The following is a 17,052-nucleotide window of genomic DNA, read 5'->3' on the forward strand; positions in this document are numbered from 1 at the left end:
AGGTTTGCTGTCGTTTTGCTTCCACCCACGCTGATTTCAGATGCAAGTTAAAAACGTGTGATCGGTGGTCTACAGCGTCTATACAGTCTAGACGTGCAGGAATGTTGCCAACACTTTGTGTTCCAGTGTATCTCGTCCCTTTGCAGAATGCTTTGCAACCGTCCCCCACGGGAGCACGCGTGGGCAACGTGTAGCCACCCTGAACGCTCACAACTCATACTTACCTGGCAAGGGAGATACCATGATCAAGAAGGTGGTTCACCCATAGCGAGGCTCAGCCATTGCACTGAGGCTGTTGCTGACCCGTGCGAATTCCCCAAATGTGGGAATCTCGATTGCATAATTTCTGGTAGTGGGGGACTGCGTTCGCGCTCTCCCCTGATTATGTTGTTCTAAAGAAAAAACAGCTACGAATGCCTGCAATCGCACCCCAGGTGTTGGAGCGCTACGTTTCTTCAAACGTTTACACAAACGCATACGCAGTGTATTGCATTGCGTTTTTATACGGAGCTTTGAGTCTGGAATAACGTATTCCTTCATTCATCTATTCATTGTGGTATAACTAATCATTGTTTCTGTACAAGTGCGACCCCTGGCCCACTCCTAATGTGCTCCTGCGTATAAAAGCGTGTTTGGCGACGGGTAGAATTGCTTACGGCCATACCACCCTGAACACGCCCGATCTCGTCTGATCTCGGAAGCTAAGCAGGGTCGGGCCTGGTTAGTACTTGGATGGGAGACCGCCTGGGAATACCAGGTGCTGTAAGCTTTTTCTTTTCATCTCGAGCTTTTTGCCTGCAATTGTTTACCGTGGCCGGATCTTTACCGCCAACTGTTTGGGAGAATTGAAGCAACATACAGACACTGACAACGTCTCTCCAAAATCTTTTTGTGAAACACGCGGACAGTATAGTGAGACTGCCAGCAGGGAGCACCAGAGAGCTGCGACGAGAGCTCTACATTTCGACAACCTTCAGGCGCGCACACACACACACACACACACGCGCACGCGCGCACACACACACACACACACACACACACACACACACACACACACACACACACACACAACAGAACATGATACCTGATATTATAACTTAGAGGATAGTGAAATATCAAAAACTATTCAATCGGATAATAATTGCGCTATCTGAGGATATTTGCCTACCTGTCGCTCATGAGGTCCGAGAAGAACTGAGCAGAATCTGGCTCTGTCCTGCTTATATTGCCTGTGAGTTCTGTTGGTAAGGCTGCCTGGGTTTGTGACGGCATAATGAGGAGAGCGTTCTTGGTCACCGGTTTATTCAGACGCGCCAGTGTGAGTTTATTGGGGCAGCGTAATGCATTCACTGCATGCTTTTCTGAATCAACGAGTTAAGTATCTCAGAATTATGGGATACGTTTTGATGGCAAATAAAAACGATGCTGTATTTTTCTGAATGAACCAGATAATCCCAAGAGAAGCTGCGTTAGCACAAATGATAAATAAACTCGTTTTTCAGGATAAATATAGTCTTGACAACACGCTATGTGTGGTGGACGCCTAGTGGTCCTTTTGAATTTGTATAGGCTGAGGCTGTTCTCGCTGTTAAACCGCCAAGCAGAGCGTCGTGTCTGGGAAGGTGGCCTCTAGGCCTGACCATGTGTGGGTATCGCTTCTCGGCCTTTTGGCTAAGATCAAGTGTAGTATCTGTTCTTATCAGTTTAATATCTGATACGTCCCCTACCCGGGGACCATATATTAAATTGATTTTTGGAACTTGGAGATGGAAAAGGGGCTTGCTCCGTCCACTCCACGCATCGACCTGGTATTGCAGTACCTCCAGGACCGGTGCACCCTCCTATGACTGTTCAAATCAAAAGGCATCTCCTGCTGATGCTACACCCGTCCGCGTTTGAGACAACAAAGTGACATGGATCATTTACAGTTTAAACGTGCGTATGAAAACGCACCATGAACATTTATTCCAACGGGATTCTGTTATAGGCTATGTATATATTTATATAAACAATAATACATTGTAGTGTTCAAATAACTCTGATCTCCAGGTTTGCTGTCGTTTTGCTTCCACCCACGCTGATTTCAGATGCAAGTTAAAAACGTGTGATCGGTGGTCTACAGTGTCTATACAGTCTAGACGTGCAGGAATGTTGCCAACACTTTGTGTTCCAGTGTATCTCGTCCCTTTGCAGAATGCTTTGCAACCGTCCCCCACGGGAGCACGCGTGGGCAACGTGTAGCCACCCTGAACGCTCACAACTCATACTTACCTGGCAAGGGAGATACCATGATCAAGAAGGTGGTTCACCCATAGCGAGGCTCAGCCATTGCACTGAGGCTGTTGCTGACCCGTGCGAATTCCCCAAATGTGGGAATCTCGATTGCATAATTTCTGGTAGTGGGGGACTGCGTTCGCGCTCTCCCCTGATTATGTTGTTCTAAAGAAAAAACAGCTACGAATGCCTGCAATCGCACCCCAGGTGTTGGAGCGCTACGTTTCTTCAAACGTTTACACAAACGCATACGCAGTGTATTGCATTGCGTTTTTATACGGAGCTTTGAGTCTGGAATAACGTATTCCTTCATTCATCTATTCATTGTGGTATAACTAATCATTGTTTCTGTACAAGTGCGACCCCTGGCCCACTCCTAATGTGCTCCTGCGTATAAAAGCGTGTTTGGCGACGGGTAGAATTGCTTACGGCCATACCACCCTGAACACGCCCGATCTCGTCTGATCTCGGAAGCTAAGCAGGGTCGGGCCTGGTTAGTACTTGGATGGGAGACCGCCTGGGAATACCAGGTGCTGTAAGCTTTTTCTTTTCATCTCGAGCTTTTTGCCTGCAATTGTTTACCGTGGCCGGATCTTTACCGCCAACTGTTTGGGAGAATTGAAGCAACATACAGACACTGACAACGTCTCTCCAAAATCTTTTTGTGAAACACGCGGACAGTATAGTGAGACTGCCAGCAGGGAGCACCAGAGAGCTGCGACGAGAGCTCTACATTTCGACAACCTTCAGGCGCGCACACACACACACACACACACGCGCACGCGCACACACACACACACACACACACACACACACACACACACACACACACACACACACACACACACACACACACACACACACACACACACACACACACACAACAGAACATGATACCTGATATTATAACTTAGAGGATAGTGAAATATCAAAAACTATTCAATCGGATAATAATTGCGCTATCTGAGGATATTTGCCTACCTGTCGCTCATGAGGTCCGAGAAGAACTGAGCAGAATCTGGCTCTGTCCTGCTTATATTGCCTGTGAGTTCTGTTGGTAAGGCTGCCTGGGTTTGTGACGGCATAATGAGGAGAGCGTTCTTGGTCACCGGTTTATTCAGACGCGCCAGTGTGAGTTTATTGGGGCAGCGTAATGCATTCACTGCATGCTTTTCTGAATCAACGAGTTAAGTATCTCAGAATTATGGGATACGTTTTAATGGCAAATAAAAACGATGCTGTATTTTTCTGAATGAACCAGATAATCCCAAGAGAAGCTGCGTTAGCACAAATGATAAATAAACTCGTTTTTCAGGATAAATATAGTCTTGACAACACGCTATGTGTGGTGGACGCCTAGTGGTCCTTTTGAATTTGTATAGGCTGAGGCTGTTCTCGCTGTTAAACCGCCAAGCAGAGCGTCGTGTCTGGGAAGGTGGCCTCTAGGCCTGACCATGTGTGGGTATCGCTTCTCGGCCTTTTGGCTAAGATCAAGTGTAGTATCTGTTCTTATCAGTTTAATATCTGATACGTCCCCTACCCGGGGACCATATATTAAATTGATTTTTGGAACTTGGAGATGGAAAAGGGGCTTGCTCCGTCCACTCCACGCATCGACCTGGTATTGCAGTACCTCCAGGACCGGTGCACCCTCCTATGTATGGCGAGTGAACAGTGCCAGGATTACCAGGAGAAGGATAACATCGTGTGAAATGCACGTGTGGAGAAGATACGTACGCCGCCGCCGTGGGGAGAGGATACGCACGCCGTCGCCATTATATATATATATATATATATATATATATATATATATATATATATATATATATATATATATTTATTTATTACCTTAACCACAACATTGTCTGGACCATGACCAAAAATAAATAAATAACTAAATATATATATACATATATATATTTACTTATTTATTTTTGGTCATGGTCCAGACAATGTTGTGGTTAAGGTAATTGACTGTCACGCGAGAGACTGGGGTTCGATTCCCAGTCTATATATTTTTTTCTTTTTTATTATTATTTATTTTTTCTGGTATTAATATGTCCAAATACTTGTTGATGAATAAGTTGATGACATTTTATAAAAACCGTTAGTTTTTGTGTGTCAAAAAGACCAAAACTCTTAAGTTTTAGTTCAGGCGTTCTCACGGCGACGTAGGTTAGCAGGCGTCTTAGTGGCGACGAACTTCTTCAGATGTCCGTGAGTAGACGTACATTTTGTCTGAATTTCCTTATGTACGTCGCCGTGACACCGCCGCCGGTGGACGGAACTTCCATGCAGTCGCCGTGGCGTCGCTGCTGGTCTCTCGTCTGCAGTCCCAATCAATCCCATACAAAATTTCACACGTTGTGACGGCGGCGTAGGGTTAGACTGCTCCTTCGCCTCTTCCTGGTTATCCTTAGGTTTGGCACTGTTCACTCGCCATACCTATGACTGTTCAAATCAAAAGGCATCTCCTGCTGATGCTACACCCGTCCGCGTTTGAGACAACAAAGTGACATGGATCATTTACAGTTTAAACGTGCGTATGAAAACGCACCATGAACATTTATTCCAACGGGATTCTGTTATAGGCTATGTATATATTTATATAAACAATAATACATTGTAGTGTTCAAATAACTCTGATCTCCAGGTTTGCTGTCGTTTTGCTTCCACCCACGCTGATTTCAGATGCAAGTTAAAAACGTGTGATCGGTGGTCTACAGCGTCTATACAGTCTAGACGTGCAGGAATGTTGCCAACACTTTGTGTTCCAGTGTATCTCGTCCCTTTGCTGAATGCTTTGCAACCGTCCCCCACGGGAGCACGCGTGGGCAACGTGTAGCCACCCTGAACGCTCACAACTCATACTTACCTGGCAAGGGAGATACCATGATCAAGAAGGTGGTTCACCCATAGCGAGGCTCAGCCATTGCACTGAGGCTGTTGCTGACCCGTGCGAATTCCCCAAATGTGGGAATCTTGATTGCATAATTTCTGGTAGTGGGGGACTGCGTTCGCGCTCTCCCCTGATTATGTTGTTCTAAAGAAAAAACAGCTACGAATGCCTGCATCGCACCCCAGGTGTTGGAGCGCTACGTTTCTTCAAACGTTTACACAAACGCATACGCAGTGCATTGCCTTGCGTTTTTATACGGAGCTTTGAGTCTGGAATAACGTATTCCTTCATACATCTATTCATTGTGGTATAACTAATCATTGTTTCTGTACAAGTGCGACCCCTGGCCCACTCCTAATGTGCTCCTGCGCATAAAAGCGTGTTTGGCGACGGGTAGAATTGCTTACGGCCATACCACCCTGAACACGCCCGATCTCGTCTGATCTCGGAAGCTAAGCAGGGTCGGGCCTGGTTAGTACTTGGATGGGAGACCGCCTGGGAATACCAGGTGCTGTAAGCATTTTCTTTTCATCTCGAGCTTTTTGCCTGCAATTGTTTACCGTGGCCGGATCTTTACCGCCAACTGTTTGGGAGAATTGAAGCAACATACAGACACTGACAACGTCTCTCCAAAATCTTTTTGTGAAACACGCGGACAGTATAGTGAGACTTTACTGAGACTTTGAGTCTGGAATAACGTATTCCTTCATTCATCTATTCATTGTGGTATAACTAATCATTGTTTCTGTACAAGTGCGACCCCTGGCCCACTCCTAATGTGCTCCTGCGTATAAAAGCGTGTTTGGCGACGGGTAGAATTGCTTACGGCCATACCACCCTGAACACGCCCGATCTCGTCTGATCTCGGAAGCTAAGCAGGGTCGGGCCTGGTTAGTACTTGGATGGGAGACCGCCTGGGAATACCAGGTGCTGTAAGCTTTTTCTTTTCATCTCGAGCTTTTTGCCTGCAATTGTTTACCGTGGCCGGATCTTTACCGCCAACTGTTTGGGAGAATTGAAGCAACATACAGACACTGACAACGTCTCTCCAAAATCTTTTTGTGAAACACGCGGACAGTATAGTGAGACTGCCAGCAGGGAGCACCAGAGAGCTGCGACGAGAGCTCTACATTTCGACAACCTTCAGGCGCGCACACACACACACACACACGCGCACGCGCACACACACACACACACACACACACACACACACACACACACACACACAACAGAACATGATACCTGATATTATAACTTAGAGGATAGTGAAATATCAAAAACTATTCAATCGGATAATAATTGCGCTATCTGAGGATATTTGCCTACCTGTCGCTCATGAGGTCCGAGAAGAACTGAGCAGAATCTGGCTCTGTCCTGCTTATATTGCCTGTGAGTTCTGTTGGTAAGGCTGCCTGGGTTTGTGACGGCATAATGAGGAGAGCGTTCTTGGTCACCGGTTTATTCAGACGCGCCAGTGTGAGTTTATTGGGGCAGCGTAATGCATTCACTGCATGCTTTTCTGAATCAACGAGTTAAGTATCTCAGAATTATGGGATACGTTTTGATGGCAAATAAAAACGATGCTGTATTTTTCTGAATGAACCAGATAATCCCAAGAGAAGCTGCGTTAGCACAAATGATAAATAAACTCGTTTTTCAGGATAAATATAGTCTTGACAACACGCTATGTGTGGTGGACGCCTAGTGGTCCTTTTGAATTTGTATAGGCTGAGGCTGTTCTCGCTGTTAAACCGCCAAGCAGAGCGTCGTGTCTGGGAAGGTGGCCTCTAGGCCTGACCATGTGTGGGTATCGCTTCTCGGCCTTTTGGCTAAGATCAAGTGTAGTATCTGTTCTTATCAGTTTAATATCTGATACGTCCCCTACCCGGGGACCATATATTAAATTGATTTTTGGAACTTGGAGATGGAAAAGGGGCTTGCTCCGTCCACTCCACGCATCGACCTGGTATTGCAGTACCTCCAGGACCGGTGCACCCTCCTATGACTGTTCAAATCAAAAGGCATCTCCTGCTGATGCTACACCCGTCCGCGTTTGAGACAACAAAGTGACATGGATCATTTACAGTTTAAACGTGCGTATGAAAACGCACCATGAACATTTATTCCAACGGGATTCTGTTATAGGCTATGTATATATTTATATAAACAATAATACATTGTAGTGTTCAAATAACTCTGATCTCCAGGTTTGCTGTCGTTTTGCTTCCACCCACGCTGATTTCAGATGCAAGTTAAAAACGTGTGATCGGTGGTCTACAGCGTCTATACAGTCTAGACGTGCAGGAATGTTGCCAACACTTTGTGTTCCAGTGTATCTCGTCCCTTTGCTGAATGCTTTGCAACCGTCCCCCACGGGAGCACGCGTGGGCAACGTGTAGCCACCCTGAACGCTCACAACTCATACTTACCTGGCAAGGGAGATACCATGATCAAGAAGGTGGTTCACCCATAGCGAGGCTCAGCCATTGCACTGAGGCTGTTGCTGACCCGTGCGAATTCCCCAAATGTGGGAATCTTGATTGCATAATTTCTGGTAGTGGGGGACTGCGTTCGCGCTCTCCCCTGATTATGTTGTTCTAAAGAAAAAACAGCTACGAATGCCTGCATCGCACCCCAGGTGTTGGAGCGCTACGTTTCTTCAAACGTTTACACAAACGCATACGCAGTGCATTGCCTTGCGTTTTTATACGGAGCTTTGAGTCTGGAATAACGTATTCCTTCATACATCTATTCATTGTGGTATAACTAATCATTGTTTCTGTACAAGTGCGACCCCTGGCCCACTCCTAATGTGCTCCTGCGCATAAAAGCGTGTTTGGCGACGGGTAGAATTGCTTACGGCCATACCACCCTGAACACGCCCGATCTCGTCTGATCTCGGAAGCTAAGCAGGGTCGGGCCTGGTTAGTACTTGGATGGGAGACCGCCTGGGAATACCAGGTGCTGTAAGCATTTTCTTTTCATCTCGAGCTTTTTGCCTGCAATTGTTTACCGTGGCCGGATCTTTACCGCCAACTGTTTGGGAGAATTGAAGCAACATACAGACACTGACAACGTCTCTCCAAAATCTTTTTGTGAAACACGCGGACAGTATAGTGAGACTTTACTGAGACTTTGAGTCTGGAATAACGTATTCCTTCATTCATCTATTCATTGTGGTATAACTAATCATTGTTTCTGTACAAGTGCGACCCCTGGCCCACTCCTAATGTGCTCCTGCGTATAAAAGCGTGTTTGGCGACGGGTAGAATTGCTTACGGCCATACCACCCTGAACACGCCCGATCTCGTCTGATCTCGGAAGCTAAGCAGGGTCGGGCCTGGTTAGTACTTGGATGGGAGACCGCCTGGGAATACCAGGTGCTGTAAGCTTTTTCTTTTCATCTCGAGCTTTTTGCCTGCAATTGTTTACCGTGGCCGGATCTTTACCGCCAACTGTTTGGGAGAATTGAAGCAACATACAGACACTGACAACGTCTCTCCAAAATCTTTTTGTGAAACACGCGGACAGTATAGTGAGACTGCCAGCAGGGAGCACCAGAGAGCTGCGACGAGAGCTCTACATTTCGACAACCTTCAGGCGCGCACACACACACACACACACGCGCACGCGCACACACACACACACACACACACACACACACACACACACACACACAACAGAACATGATACCTGATATTATAACTTAGAGGATAGTGAAATATCAAAAACTATTCAATCGGATAATAATTGCGCTATCTGAGGATATTTGCCTACCTGTCGCTCATGAGGTCCGAGAAGAACTGAGCAGAATCTGGCTCTGTCCTGCTTATATTGCCTGTGAGTTCTGTTGGTAAGGCTGCCTGGGTTTGTGACGGCATAATGAGGAGAGCGTTCTTGGTCACCGGTTTATTCAGACGCGCCAGTGTGAGTTTATTGGGGCAGCGTAATGCATTCACTGCATGCTTTTCTGAATCAACGAGTTAAGTATCTCAGAATTATGGGATACGTTTTGATGGCAAATAAAAACGATGCTGTATTTTTCTGAATGAACCAGATAATCCCAAGAGAAGCTGCGTTAGCACAAATGATAAATAAACTCGTTTTTCAGGATAAATATAGTCTTGACAACACGCTATGTGTGGTGGACGCCTAGTGGTCCTTTTGAATTTGTATAGGCTGAGGCTGTTCTCGCTGTTAAACCGCCAAGCAGAGCGTCGTGTCTGGGAAGGTGGCCTCTAGGCCTGACCATGTGTGGGTATCGCTTCTCGGCCTTTTGGCTAAGATCAAGTGTAGTATCTGTTCTTATCAGTTTAATATCTGATACGTCCCCTACCCGGGGACCATATATTAAATTGATTTTTGGAACTTGGAGATGGAAAAGGGGCTTGCTCCGTCCACTCCACGCATCGACCTGGTATTGCAGTACCTCCAGGACCGGTGCACCCTCCTATGACTGTTCAAATCAAAAGGCATCTCCTGCTGATGCTACACCCGTCCGCGTTTGAGACAACAAAGTGACATGGATCATTTACAGTTTAAACGTGCGTATGAAAACGCACCATGAACATTTATTCCAACGGGATTCTGTTATAGGCTATGTATATATTTATATAAACAATAATACATTGTAGTGTTCAAATAACTCTGATCTCCAGGTTTGCTGTCGTTTTGCTTCCACCCACGCTGATTTCAGATGCAAGTTAAAAACGTGTGATCGGTGGTCTACAGCGTCTATACAGTCTAGACGTGCAGGAATGTTGCCAACACTTTGTGTTCCAGTGTATCTCGTCCCTTTGCTGAATGCTTTGCAACCGTCCCCCACGGGAGCACGCGTGGGCAACGTGTAGCCACCCTGAACGCTCACAACTCATACTTACCTGGCAAGGGAGATACCATGATCAAGAAGGTGGTTCACCCATAGCGAGGCTCAGCCATTGCACTGAGGCTGTTGCTGACCCGTGCGAATTCCCCAAATGTGGGAATCTTGATTGCATAATTTCTGGTAGTGGGGGACTGCGTTCGCGCTCTCCCCTGATTATGTTGTTCTAAAGAAAAAACAGCTACGAATGCCTGCATCGCACCCCAGGTGTTGGAGCGCTACGTTTCTTCAAACGTTTACACAAACGCATACGCAGTGCATTGCCTTGCGTTTTTATACGGAGCTTTGAGTCTGGAATAACGTATTCCTTCATACATCTATTCATTGTGGTATAACTAATCATTGTTTCTGTACAAGTGCGACCCCTGGCCCACTCCTAATGTGCTCCTGCGCATAAAAGCGTGTTTGGCGACGGGTAGAATTGCTTACGGCCATACCACCCTGAACACGCCCGATCTCGTCTGATCTCGGAAGCTAAGCAGGGTCGGGCCTGGTTAGTACTTGGATGGGAGACCGCCTGGGAATACCAGGTGCTGTAAGCTTTTTCTTTTCATCTCGAGCTTTTTGCCTGCAATTGTTTACCGTGGCCGGATCTTTACCGCCAACTGTTTGGGAGAATTGAAGCAACATACAGACACTGACAACGTCTCTCCAAAATCTTTTTGTGAAACACGCGGACAGTATAGTGAGACTGCCAGCAGGGAGCACCAGAGAGCTGCGACGAGAGCTCTACATTTCGACAACCTTCAGGCGCGCACACACACACACACACACACGCGCACGCGCACACACACACACACACACACACACACACACACACACACACACACACACACACACACACACACACAACAGAACATGATACCTGATATTATAACTTAGAGGATAGTGAAATATCAAAAACTATTCAATCGGATAATAATTGCGCTATCTGAGGATATTTGCCTACCTGTCGCTCATGAGGTCCGAGAAGAACTGAGCAGAATCTGGCTCTGTCCTGCTTATATTGCCTGTGAGTTCTGTTGGTAAGGCTGCCTGGGTTTGTGACGGCATAATGAGGAGAGCGTTCTTGGTCACCGGTTTATTCAGACGCGCCAGTGTGAGTTTATTGGGGCAGCGTAATGCATTCACTGCATGCTTTTCTGAATCAACGAGTTAAGTATCTCAGAATTATGGGATACGTTTTGATGGCAAATAAAAACGATGCTGTATTTTTCTGAATGAACCAGATAATCCCAAGAGAAGCTGCGTTAGCACAAATGATAAATAAACTCGTTTTTCAGGATAAATATAGTCTTGACAACACGCTATGTGTGGTGGACGCCTAGTGGTCCTTTTGAATTTGTATAGGCTGAGGCTGTTCTCGCTGTTAAACCGCCAAGCAGAGCGTCGTGTCTGGGAAGGTGGCCTCTAGGCCTGACCATGTGTGGGTATCGCTTCTCGGCCTTTTGGCTAAGATCAAGTGTAGTATCTGTTCTTATCAGTTTAATATCTGATACGTCCCCTACCCGGGGACCATATATTAAATTGATTTTTGGAACTTGGAGATGGAAAAGGGGCTTGCTCCGTCCACTCCACGCATCGACCTGGTATTGCAGTACCTCCAGGACCGGTGCACCCTCCTATGACTGTTCAAATCAAAAGGCATCTCCTGCTGATGCTACACCCGTCCGCGTTTGAGACAACAAAGTGACATGGATCATTTACAGTTTAAACGTGCGTATGAAAACGCACCATGAACATTTATTCCAACGGGATTCTGTTATAGGCTATGTATATATTTATATAAACAATAATACATTGTAGTGTTCAAATAACTCTGATCTCCAGGTTTGCTGTCGTTTTGCTTCCACCCACGCTGATTTCAGATGCAAGTTAAAAACGTGTGATCGGTGGTCTACAGTGTCTATACAGTCTAGACGTGCAGGAATGTTGCCAACACTTTGTGTTCCAGTGTATCTCGTCCCTTTGCAGAATGCTTTGCAACCGTCCCCCACGGGAGCACGCGTGGGCAACGTGTAGCCACCCTGAACGCTCACAACTCATACTTACCTGGCAAGGGAGATACCATGATCAAGAAGGTGGTTCACCCATAGCGAGGCTCAGCCATTGCACTGAGGCTGTTGCTGACCCGTGCGAATTCCCCAAATGTGGGAATCTCGATTGCATAATTTCTGGTAGTGGGGGACTGCGTTCGCGCTCTCCCCTGATTATGTTGTTCTAAAGAAAAAACAGCTACGAATGCCTGCAATCGCACCCCAGGTGTTGGAGCGCTACGTTTCTTCAAACGTTTACACAAACGCATACGCAGTGTATTGCATTGCGTTTTTATACGGAGCTTTGAGTCTGGAATAACGTATTCCTTCATTCATCTATTCATTGTGGTATAACTAATCATTGTTTCTGTACAAGTGCGACCCCTGGCCCACTCCTAATGTGCTCCTGCGTATAAAAGCGTGTTTGGCGACGGGTAGAATTGCTTACGGCCATACCACCCTGAACACGCCCGATCTCGTCTGATCTCGGAAGCTAAGCAGGGTCGGGCCTGGTTAGTACTTGGATGGGAGACCGCCTGGGAATACCAGGTGCTGTAAGCTTTTTCTTTTCATCTCGAGCTTTTTGCCTGCAATTGTTTACCGTGGCCGGATCTTTACCGCCAACTGTTTGGGAGAATTGAAGCAACATACAGACACTGACAACGTCTCTCCAAAATCTTTTTGTGAAACACGCGGACAGTATAGTGAGACTGCCAGCAGGGAGCACCAGAGAGCTGCGACGAGAGCTCTACATTTCGACAACCTTCAGGCGCGCACACACACACACACACACGCGCACGCGCACACACACACACACACACACACACACACACACACACAACAGAACATGATACCTGATATTATAACTTAGAGGATAGTGAAATATCAAAAACTATTCAATCGGATAATAATTGCGCTATCTGAGGATATTTGCCTACCTGTCGCTCATGAGGTCCGAGAAGAACTGAGCAGAATCTGGCTCTGTCCTGCTTATATTGCCTGTGAGTTCTGTTGGTAAGGCTGCCTGGGTTTGTGACGGCATAATGAGGAGAGCGTTCTTGGTCACCGGTTTATTCAGACGCGCCAGTGTGAGTTTATTGGGGCAGCGTAATGCATTCACTGCATGCTTTTCTGAATCAACGAGTTAAGTATCTCAGAATTATGGGATACGTTTTGATGGCAAATAAAAACGATGCTGTATTTTTCTGAATGAACCAGATAATCCCAAGAGAAGCTGCGTTAGCACAAATGATAAATAAACTCGTTTTTCAGGATAAATATAGTCTTGACAACACGCTATGTGTGGTGGACGCCTAGTGGTCCTTTTGAATTTGTATAGGCTGAGGCTGTTCTCGCTGTTAAACCGCCAAGCAGAGCGTCGTGTCTGGGAAGGTGGCCTCTAGGCCTGACCATGTGTGGGTATCGCTTCTCGGCCTTTTGGCTAAGATCAAGTGTAGTATCTGTTCTTATCAGTTTAATATCTGATACGTCCCCTACCCGGGGACCATATATTAAATTGATTTTTGGAACTTGGAGATGGAAAAGGGGCTTGCTCCGTCCACTCCACGCATCGACCTGGTATTGCAGTACCTCCAGGACCGGTGCACCCTCCTATGACTGTTCAAATCAAAAGGCATCTCCTGCTGATGCTACACCCGTCCGCGTTTGAGACAACAAAGTGACATGGATCATTTACAGTTTAAACGTGCGTATGAAAACGCACCATGAACATTTATTCCAACGGGATTCTGTTATAGGCTATGTATATATTTATATAAACAATAATACATTGTAGTGTTCAAATAACTCTGATCTCCAGGTTTGCTGTCGTTTTGCTTCCACCCACGCTGATTTCAGATGCAAGTTAAAAACGTGTGATCGGTGGTCTACAGCGTCTATACAGTCTAGACGTGCAGGAATGTTGCCAACACTTTGTGTTCCAGTGTATCTCGTCCCTTTGCTGAATGCTTTGCAACCGTCCCCCACGGGAGCACGCGTGGGCAACGTGTAGCCACCCTGAACGCTCACAACTCATACTTACCTGGCAAGGGAGATACCATGATCAAGAAGGTGGTTCACCCATAGCGAGGCTCAGCCATTGCACTGAGGCTGTTGCTGACCCGTGCGAATTCCCCAAATGTGGGAATCTTGATTGCATAATTTCTGGTAGTGGGGGACTGCGTTCGCGCTCTCCCCTGATTATGTTGTTCTAAAGAAAAAACAGCTACGAATGCCTGCATCGCACCCCAGGTGTTGGAGCGCTACGTTTCTTCAAACGTTTACACAAACGCATACGCAGTGCATTGCCTTGCGTTTTTATACGGAGCTTTGAGTCTGGAATAACGTATTCCTTCATACATCTATTCATTGTGGTATAACTAATCATTGTTTCTGTACAAGTGCGACCCCTGGCCCACTCCTAATGTGCTCCTGCGCATAAAAGCGTGTTTGGCGACGGGTAGAATTGCTTACGGCCATACCACCCTGAACACGCCCGATCTCGTCTGATCTCGGAAGCTAAGCAGGGTCGGGCCTGGTTAGTACTTGGATGGGAGACCGCCTGGGAATACCAGGTGCTGTAAGCATTTTCTTTTCATCTCGAGCTTTTTGCCTGCAATTGTTTACCGTGGCCGGATCTTTACCGCCAACTGTTTGGGAGAATTGAAGCAACATACAGACACTGACAACGTCTCTCCAAAATCTTTTTGTGAAACACGCGGACAGTATAGTGAGACTTTACTGAGACTTTGAGTCTGGAATAACGTATTCCTTCATTCATCTATTCATTGTGGTATAACTAATCATTGTTTCTGTACAAGTGCGACCCCTGGCCCACTCCTAATGTGCTCCTGCGTATAAAAGCGTGTTTGGCGACGGGTAGAATTGCTTACGGCCATACCACCCTGAACACGCCCGATCTCGTCTGATCTCGGAAGCTAAGCAGGGTCGGGCCTGGTTAGTACTTGGATGGGAGACCGCCTGGGAATACCAGGTGCTGTAAGCTTTTTCTTTTCATCTCGAGCTTTTTGCCTGCAATTGTTTACCGTGGCCGGATCTTTACCGCCAACTGTTTGGGAGAATTGAAGCAACATACAGACACTGACAACGTCTCTCCAAAATCTTTTTGTGAAACACGCGGACAGTATAGTGAGACTGCCAGCAGGGAGCACCAGAGAGCTGCGACGAGAGCTCTACATTTCGACAACCTTCAGGCGCGCACACACACACACACACACACGCGCACGCGCACACACACACACACACACACACACACACACACACACACACACACACACACACACACACACACACACACACACACACACACACACAACAGAACATGATACCTGATATTATAACTTAGAGGATAGTGAAATATCAAAAACTATTCAATCGGATAATAATTGCGCTATCTGAGGATATTTGCCTACCTGTCGCTCATGAGGTCCGAGAAGAACTGAGCAGAATCTGGCTCTGTCCTGCTTATATTGCCTGTGAGTTCTGTTGGTAAGGCTGCCTGGGTTTGTGACGGCATAATGAGGAGAGCGTTCTTGGTCACCGGTTTATTCAGACGCGCCAGTGTGAGTTTATTGGGGCAGCGTAATGCATTCACTGCATGCTTTTCTGAATCAACGAGTTAAGTATCTCAGAATTATGGGATACGTTTTAATGGCAAATAAAAACGATGCTGTATTTTTCTGAATGAACCAGATAATCCCAAGAGAAGCTGCGTTAGCACAAATGATAAATAAACTCGTTTTTCAGGATAAATATAGTCTTGACAACACGCTATGTGTGGTGGACGCCTAGTGGTCCTTTTGAATTTGTATAGGCTGAGGCTGTTCTCGCTGTTAAACCGCCAAGCAGAGCGTCGTGTCTGGGAAGGTGGCCTCTAGGCCTGACCATGTGTGGGTATCGCTTCTCGGCCTTTTGGCTAAGATCAAGTGTAGTATCTGTTCTTATCAGTTTAATATCTGATACGTCCCCTACCCGGGGACCATATATTAAATTGATTTTTGGAACTTGGAGATGGAAAAGGGGCTTGCTCCGTCCACTCCACGCATCGACCTGGTATTGCAGTACCTCCAGGACCGGTGCACCCTCCTATGTATGGCGAGTGAACAGTGCCAGGATTACCAGGAGAAGGATAACATCGTGTGAAATGCACGTGTGGAGAAGATACGTACGCCGCCGCCGTGGGGAGAGGATACGCACGCCGTCGCCATTATATATATATATATATATATATATATTTATTTATTACCTTAACCACAACATTGTCTGGACCATGACCAAAAATAAATAAATAACTAAATATATATATACATATATATATTTACTTATTTATTTTTGGTCATGGTCCAGACAATGTTGTGGTTAAGGTAATTGACTGTCACGCGAGAGACTGGGGTTCGATTCCCAGTCTATATATTTTTTTCTTTTTTATTATTATTTATTTTTTCTGGTATTAATATGTCCAAATACTTGTTGATGAATAAGTTGATGACATTTTATAAAAACCGTTAGTTTTTGTGTGTCAAAAAGACCAAAACTCTTAAGTTTTAGTTCAGGCGTTCTCACGGCGACGTAGGTTAGCAGGCGTCTTAGTGGCGACGAACTTCTTCAGATGTCCGTGAGTAGACGTACATTTTGTCTGAATTTCCTTATGTACGTCGCCGTGACACCGCCGCCGGTGGACGGAACTTCCATGCAGTCGCCGTGGCGTCGCTGCTGGTCTCTCGTCTGCAGTCCCAATCAATCCCATACAAAATTTCACACGTTGTGACGGCGGCGTAGGGTTAGACTGCTCCTTCGCCTCTTCCTGGTTATCCTTAGGTTTGGCACTGTTCACTCGCCATACCTATGACTGTTCAAATCAAAAGGCATCTCCTGCTGATGCTACACCCGTCCGCGTTTGAGACAACAAAGTGACATGGATCATTTACAGTTTAAACGTGCGT

At 46.3% G+C, this 17,052-nt stretch overlaps 24 non-coding genes across 24 annotated transcripts; all 24 read left to right on the forward strand.

Annotated features, from left to right (window-relative positions):
* The first annotated feature begins 216 nt into the window (after positions 1-216).
* Positions 217-381, forward strand: LOC311370247 (U1 spliceosomal RNA). The gene has a single exon (XR_014640572.1). It is a non-coding gene; the product is annotated as a U1 spliceosomal RNA (small nuclear RNA).
* Positions 382-650: 269 nt separating this feature from the next.
* LOC311369913 (5S ribosomal RNA) lies at positions 651-769 on the forward strand. Its single transcript, XR_014640245.1, has one exon. It is a non-coding gene; the product is annotated as a 5S ribosomal RNA (ribosomal RNA).
* An 882-nt stretch (positions 770-1,651) lies between these two features.
* On the forward strand, positions 1,652-1,842 carry LOC311370470 (U2 spliceosomal RNA). The gene has a single exon (XR_014640793.1). It is a non-coding gene; the product is annotated as a U2 spliceosomal RNA (small nuclear RNA).
* A 421-nt stretch (positions 1,843-2,263) lies between these two features.
* LOC311370248 (U1 spliceosomal RNA) lies at positions 2,264-2,428 on the forward strand. Its single transcript, XR_014640573.1, has one exon. It is a non-coding gene; the product is annotated as a U1 spliceosomal RNA (small nuclear RNA).
* A 269-nt stretch (positions 2,429-2,697) lies between these two features.
* On the forward strand, positions 2,698-2,816 carry LOC311369926 (5S ribosomal RNA). Its single transcript, XR_014640258.1, has one exon. It is a non-coding gene; the product is annotated as a 5S ribosomal RNA (ribosomal RNA).
* Positions 2,817-3,738: 922 nt separating this feature from the next.
* Positions 3,739-3,929, forward strand: LOC311370471 (U2 spliceosomal RNA). The gene has a single exon (XR_014640794.1). It is a non-coding gene; the product is annotated as a U2 spliceosomal RNA (small nuclear RNA).
* Positions 3,930-5,141: 1,212 nt separating this feature from the next.
* LOC311370381 (U1 spliceosomal RNA) lies at positions 5,142-5,306 on the forward strand. Its single transcript, XR_014640706.1, has one exon. It is a non-coding gene; the product is annotated as a U1 spliceosomal RNA (small nuclear RNA).
* A 268-nt stretch (positions 5,307-5,574) lies between these two features.
* On the forward strand, positions 5,575-5,693 carry LOC311370176 (5S ribosomal RNA). The gene has a single exon (XR_014640504.1). It is a non-coding gene; the product is annotated as a 5S ribosomal RNA (ribosomal RNA).
* A 300-nt stretch (positions 5,694-5,993) lies between these two features.
* Positions 5,994-6,112, forward strand: LOC311369938 (5S ribosomal RNA). Its single transcript, XR_014640270.1, has one exon. It is a non-coding gene; the product is annotated as a 5S ribosomal RNA (ribosomal RNA).
* An 870-nt stretch (positions 6,113-6,982) lies between these two features.
* LOC311370473 (U2 spliceosomal RNA) lies at positions 6,983-7,173 on the forward strand. The gene has a single exon (XR_014640796.1). It is a non-coding gene; the product is annotated as a U2 spliceosomal RNA (small nuclear RNA).
* Positions 7,174-7,594: 421 nt separating this feature from the next.
* Positions 7,595-7,759, forward strand: LOC311370382 (U1 spliceosomal RNA). The gene has a single exon (XR_014640707.1). It is a non-coding gene; the product is annotated as a U1 spliceosomal RNA (small nuclear RNA).
* Positions 7,760-8,027: 268 nt separating this feature from the next.
* Positions 8,028-8,146, forward strand: LOC311370177 (5S ribosomal RNA). The gene has a single exon (XR_014640505.1). It is a non-coding gene; the product is annotated as a 5S ribosomal RNA (ribosomal RNA).
* Positions 8,147-8,446: 300 nt separating this feature from the next.
* On the forward strand, positions 8,447-8,565 carry LOC311369951 (5S ribosomal RNA). Its single transcript, XR_014640283.1, has one exon. It is a non-coding gene; the product is annotated as a 5S ribosomal RNA (ribosomal RNA).
* An 868-nt stretch (positions 8,566-9,433) lies between these two features.
* LOC311370474 (U2 spliceosomal RNA) lies at positions 9,434-9,624 on the forward strand. Its single transcript, XR_014640797.1, has one exon. It is a non-coding gene; the product is annotated as a U2 spliceosomal RNA (small nuclear RNA).
* A 421-nt stretch (positions 9,625-10,045) lies between these two features.
* Positions 10,046-10,210, forward strand: LOC311370383 (U1 spliceosomal RNA). The gene has a single exon (XR_014640708.1). It is a non-coding gene; the product is annotated as a U1 spliceosomal RNA (small nuclear RNA).
* Positions 10,211-10,478: 268 nt separating this feature from the next.
* LOC311369963 (5S ribosomal RNA) lies at positions 10,479-10,597 on the forward strand. The gene has a single exon (XR_014640295.1). It is a non-coding gene; the product is annotated as a 5S ribosomal RNA (ribosomal RNA).
* Positions 10,598-11,487: 890 nt separating this feature from the next.
* Positions 11,488-11,678, forward strand: LOC311370475 (U2 spliceosomal RNA). Its single transcript, XR_014640798.1, has one exon. It is a non-coding gene; the product is annotated as a U2 spliceosomal RNA (small nuclear RNA).
* Positions 11,679-12,099: 421 nt separating this feature from the next.
* LOC311370249 (U1 spliceosomal RNA) lies at positions 12,100-12,264 on the forward strand. The gene has a single exon (XR_014640574.1). It is a non-coding gene; the product is annotated as a U1 spliceosomal RNA (small nuclear RNA).
* A 269-nt stretch (positions 12,265-12,533) lies between these two features.
* On the forward strand, positions 12,534-12,652 carry LOC311369975 (5S ribosomal RNA). The gene has a single exon (XR_014640307.1). It is a non-coding gene; the product is annotated as a 5S ribosomal RNA (ribosomal RNA).
* Positions 12,653-13,512: 860 nt separating this feature from the next.
* On the forward strand, positions 13,513-13,703 carry LOC311370476 (U2 spliceosomal RNA). The gene has a single exon (XR_014640799.1). It is a non-coding gene; the product is annotated as a U2 spliceosomal RNA (small nuclear RNA).
* A 421-nt stretch (positions 13,704-14,124) lies between these two features.
* On the forward strand, positions 14,125-14,289 carry LOC311370384 (U1 spliceosomal RNA). Its single transcript, XR_014640709.1, has one exon. It is a non-coding gene; the product is annotated as a U1 spliceosomal RNA (small nuclear RNA).
* A 268-nt stretch (positions 14,290-14,557) lies between these two features.
* On the forward strand, positions 14,558-14,676 carry LOC311370178 (5S ribosomal RNA). Its single transcript, XR_014640506.1, has one exon. It is a non-coding gene; the product is annotated as a 5S ribosomal RNA (ribosomal RNA).
* Positions 14,677-14,976: 300 nt separating this feature from the next.
* On the forward strand, positions 14,977-15,095 carry LOC311369987 (5S ribosomal RNA). Its single transcript, XR_014640319.1, has one exon. It is a non-coding gene; the product is annotated as a 5S ribosomal RNA (ribosomal RNA).
* A 910-nt stretch (positions 15,096-16,005) lies between these two features.
* On the forward strand, positions 16,006-16,196 carry LOC311370477 (U2 spliceosomal RNA). The gene has a single exon (XR_014640800.1). It is a non-coding gene; the product is annotated as a U2 spliceosomal RNA (small nuclear RNA).
* The last annotated feature ends 856 nt before the right edge of the window (positions 16,197-17,052 follow it).

The sequence above is a fragment of the Micromesistius poutassou genome (assembly GCF_964030765.1).
Source record: "Micromesistius poutassou genome assembly, chromosome: 24".
Lineage (NCBI taxonomy): Eukaryota > Metazoa > Chordata > Actinopteri > Gadiformes > Gadidae > Micromesistius > Micromesistius poutassou.